Consider the following 6000-nt stretch of genomic DNA (forward strand, 5'->3'; position numbering starts at 1 on the left):
ACTCTTTATATATTTCTTTATTTATTATATAAGCTTAAGTTTTTTAATATTAAGTATTTTAGTTTATTAAAATATTTATATAATAAAAAAAATTAAAAAGATAATATAAATATAAATTTTATATATTATAAAAAGACGACTTTTGTTTTATTTTTTAAAGTAATATTTTTTTATTTTAATAAGTAAAAAATAATATATAAGTTAGTTTTAAATAAATAGGCCTTATATTTTTTAATCCTAAAATAGTTATTTCCTACTTAGATTTTAAGTTAAAAATATTAATATTATTAAACTTATAGCTAAATAACCGAGGCTCTTAAAACTTAAAAATATTAATAATAATATTTAAAAAGCGTATAAAGTACTACTTTTTTTAAAAAATAAGATCTAAGTATATTAAAATAGCTTATTAATATTAATATATAAAATAATTAATTTTTAAGTTAGAAGTATTAATAAGTTAGTTTATAAACTTATTATTATTAAATAAAAAAACTATAAGTTTTATATAAGGATAGAAATACTAAGTAAATATTAAAAAATAAAAAAGACCTAGTTATATTTTAAAGGGTTATTTAATAATATTAAAATAAAAAGTATTAAAAAATAAAAAAAAAGAATAATTTATAAAAAAGAGGGTCGTATAAAAAATACTAAACTACGTATATAATAATATAATAATTATAAAAAGCTTAAATATAATATATAAACTTATAAAGTAGTTTAAAATAATAATAAAAAAGAGGGTAATATATAGTTTTAATTAATTTCGTACGTTATAACTAAGTTAATTTATAAAAAAGGTTATGAAGTTATAAAGAGTATATCGCTTATTATAATACGTCACTCGCTATATAAGTACGTTATAACTAAGTACGATATATACTTATTAATTAAACTTAATATATATAAATAATAACTATATATTATCATTAATAATAGTATTTAAAAAAAACTTTATATTACTAAGAATAATAAATAAACTTAACTTATTATAAATATAAAAAAATAATCTATACTAATTATAAATAATAATAAAAAAAAGAGTTAACTATAATCATAAGTATATTAATTAAGAAACTATATACTTCTTAATATATATTAATAATTATTTAAAATAATTATAATATAATATTATAAAAATTAGAAATATTAACGTTATCCTAGGAATTTCGTAGTTACGAAAATATAATTTATAAATAAATTAAACTACTAACTAGGTTTAATAAGTAAATTTAGTTATTAAATAACTTAAAAAAAAAGGGTTTAAATAAATTTATTATAATTTCTTTTTAAAAAAAAAGAAATATAATATATAGTTTTTATTAGAATTATAAAAGGTTTTAAGAAGTTCGTATTTAATATAAATAATTAGAGATTAGAATAACTCTAAATTATACTTAAAAAAGTATTAAAAATATATAAAAATATTTATAAAACTTAAAGAAATAGAATTATTAAAATATAGTAATTAAAATATAAAAATCGAATTTAAAAAAAAGAATATAACTTAAGTTCTTCTTTATATATTTTAGAAACTAAAAAAAAATAAGATGATTTAAAAAATATATTAATAAAAAAACTTCAAAAAAGATATATTCGACCCTTAAAATCCTTTATAAAATTATTTTTTATTTTTTATAGTAAAAAAAAAGAAATTAAGACTTATTATTAATTATAAAAGACTTAATAAAATTATAAAAAAAATTACTATCCCTTATTATTTATTACTATGTTTAGGGACTTATTATATAAAACTGACTAGTTTATAATAATAAATTTTAAAAAAATATTTAATTAAATTTAAATTAAAAAAAGAAATAAATAAAAAAACAGTATTTTAAACTTATAAAGGACTTTTTAAGTACTTCGTTATACTTTTAGACTTAATAATATATTAATAACTTTTTTAAATAATAATTAACTATATATTTTAAAAAATATATTAATATTTCTATTACTATTTATATTAATAATATTCTTATCTTTTTTTTAATTTTAATATATATAAGAAATATATTTATATAGTATTTTAAAAACTCTAGGATATTAAATTATATACCAAACCCTTTAAAAATAAGTTCTATATTTAAAAAATAGATTTTTTTAAATATATTATTATATTAAAATAAATCTATATATAAATTTTTAAAAATAAAAAATAATTAAGGATTAATTTATATTATAAAACGTTAAAGATATGAAAGATTTTTTAAAATTTCTTAATTTCTATTAATAGTTCTTTAAAAAGCTATATTAATATTATTAAACTTCTTAATAATTTAATATAAAAAGAATAACCTATTTATTTAGGACTTTAAATATAAAAAAGTATTTATTAAAATTAAGGATTTAGTTATTTTCTAAACTAGTTATTATAATCCTAGACCTTAAAAAACTTTTTTAAAATTAAAATCAATACTTGAAATTTATTATAAAAATAGTTTTGAAATAATAAAATAAATAAAAAAAAACTTTATTTATATTATTTTTATTTTAAAAGTATTTTATAAAAAAAAATTAATTTAGTAAATTTATAATAAAAAACTAATAGTTATTATTAAAATATTTTAAAAATAAAAACTATAGCTATTTAAAACTAAATATAAAGTTATAGTTTATATAAATTATAAGAATTTTATAAATTTTATAATAAATAAAAATCTAAATAAATAATAAGTTAAATATAGTAAATTCTTATTTAAATATAACTTCCGAATTATTTATTAAAAAAGTTTAGAAAAGTAATAAAATAAACGCTCTTAGTAAAAAGACCTAATTACGAAGTTATAGTTCCTAAAAAAATATAAATTATTTTTAAAAAATAAAAAGGATAATAGTTTTATATTAATTATAAAACCTTTTATAATAATTAAAAAGATTAATATTAACTTAGTTAAAAAAAATATTTTTTAAACTTATTATAAAAATTTATAATATACCCTATATATAGTTATTAAAAAATTATTAAAACAAAAAAAATAAATTTATTAATATTATAATAAATTTACTATACGTATTAAAATTATTAACGTAATTAAGGACTATATAATTTATAAAAAAAATAAGAATAGCCTATATAAACCTTATAATAAGTTATAATTATTATAACTATTTATAGAAGTATAATAATCGATTTTATAAGACTTTATTAATAAATTATTAAAATCTAAAGGAACTATTTATAAACGTATAATATAATAATATCCTAATTATAATTAATTAATTTACTAAGTTCGCTTATTTTATATTTTATAAAAAAAGCTAATAACGTAAAAAAAATTAATATATACGTTTCTTAAAAATATTATTATTGCTTATAATATATTAAAAAAAAGTTATTTTTAATAAAAGTACTCTATTTATTTTAAAACTTTTAAAAATCCCTTAATTTCGTAACTTAGTATGAATTATAAATTATTAACTACTTTTTATTTATAAACTAATAATTAAATAAAAAGAATTAACTAAATTCTTAAGATATATCTCTATTATTATATAAATTATATTTAGAATAATTAAGTAATATTATTATTAATAGCCTAATTTATATATAATAATATAATTAATAAAGAGTATAAAAGGAATTCCCCGTTTTATTTAAATTATAAATACTAATAAATAATATATAAAGAAGTATAATAAGGATTATAAGTTATTAAAATAATAATAAATATAATAAAACTTAGAAAAATTTAAAAAAAAAGTATTTTTAAATTTTAAGTTTATATATTAATATATAAAAAAAACGTAAATAAATTAAGAATTATAGGACTAATTTTAAAAAAAGGGGATAATATTTATTCTTTTTATTATATATTAAAATAAAATAACTAAGTAATAAATTAGATTATAAAAAAGCTTAAACTTTTTAAAATTATTTATAAAATTTTAAATATTAATTATAAATTAAGACTTTTAAATATAATAAAATATTATTTTATTTCTTATATTTTATTTTTTTAAATTAGTACGTAACGGTTTATATATAAAAAAACTATATTATTATAGAATTAAATAAACCGAAATACGAAATTAAATAAATTTTTTAATTATAAAGTTAGAAATAGGATATAAGAATTCTTTATTAAGTAAAAAGAATTATAGATATAAAGAAAATATATAAAAACTTATTACGAACTTTTAGAACTCTTAATAGCTTCTCGAAGAGTACTAAAATTAAAATTAAACTTAAAAATTTTAATTATTATAACGTTTTAATTAATAATTTTAAAAATATTATTAGCTTATACTTTACAGGGTTATTAATAAAATACTTTTTAATATTTTTAAGAAAATCTTTTAATATAATACGACTTTTTTTTAAATATTTCTTTTTTAAGTATAAAGATATTTTAGTTTAAATAACGATTTATTTAGCTTAGCCTAAGCTTTTTAATAAATATTAGCTTTTTTTTATAACTTTATAACACTTTTTTTAAAAACATAACTCCTCTATTTATTTTTTTACGATCTAACTAATTAAATTTTATTACTAAATAATTAACTATACTAAATTAGCTTAGATTATTAAATAAGAATTATTTATAAATATAAATAATATTAGTAAAAAGTATTATATAATATACTTAAGTAATAATATATTTTATAAATATTAAAATTAAAAAAAACCAAATACTAAATACTATACAAATAATAATCTAAATAAAGTATTATTTTATATACCCTTATTAAAAAAATAAATAATATATAATAATTTATAATAAAATATAGCTATTTAAACTTTTAATTTTTTTAATTCGATATAATATCGTATTAATATATTTTTTAATAAAACGAACATAATAATTCCCTAATTTAAAAATAAATAACTTATTTATAAACTTAGAGAACTAGACTTTTTAAAAAGAGGAGCTAATATTACGATTTAATAAATATAATAAAACTAAGGGCTACTTTATAAAACTTATAATAATTATTATATTATATATATAGAATTATAAACTTAAAATAATTCCTTTTTAAAATAAAAAGAATTATAAATAAGTTATATAATTATAATTATATAATAAAATAAGAAATAAATATTTATAAAAAAAGTAGAACGAATAATTATATATAAATAAGATAAGTAACTATTTAGTAAATAGTTAAATAATTATAAATAGTAATATTATAAAACATATATTTAAAAATAAAACTTATATATAATATAGCCTTAAACTAAGCTTAAAAATAGACTTTTTATAGCTTCTTTAATAATTAATTTAATATTAAATTTTATAATTATTTTTTAGCTATTTTTTATTAAAGAACTTTTTTATAAAACTATAATTAATTATTAAAGCCTTATTTACTTTATAATTTATAAATATAGTTTTAAAGAAGCTATTTATAATTATAATACTATTTATTTAGTATTCGTAGCTTTAACTTTTATTAATATACTTACTATAACTAACTAGCTATAATAATTTATTTTGCTATTTTTTAAACTTTTTTTAATAAATAATTTAAAAAATTATATTTAAATAAGAATTCGCTCTATTTAACTTATCGTTTATTTAGAGTTTTATTTATTATAAAATATATAAAATTCTTATAATCTATATAAACTATAACTTTATACTTAGTTCTAAATAAGTATAGTTTTTATTTTTAAAATATTTAAATAATAGTTATTAATTCTTTATTATAAATTTATTAATTTAATTCTATTTTATAAAATACTTTAAAATAAAAAATAATATAAATAAAGTTTTTTTTACTTATTTTATTCTTTTAAAACTGCTTTTATAATAAAATCCGAGGTATTAGTTTTAATTTTAAAGGGTTTTTTAAAGTTTAAAATTATAATAATTAGTTTAAAAATAACTAAGTTTTTAACTTTAATAAATACTTTTTTATATTTAAAGTCTTAAATAAATAAGTTATTTTTTTTATATTAAATTATTAAAAAAATTTAATAATTTTAATATAGTTTTTTAAAAAATTATTAATAAAAATTAATAAATCCTAAGAATCTTTATACGTTTTTTA

The sequence above is a fragment of the Colletotrichum fioriniae genome (assembly GCF_027942845.1).
Source record: "Colletotrichum fioriniae strain IMI 355084 chromosome Unknown scaffold_22, whole genome shotgun sequence".
NCBI lineage: Eukaryota > Fungi > Ascomycota > Sordariomycetes > Glomerellales > Glomerellaceae > Colletotrichum > Colletotrichum fioriniae.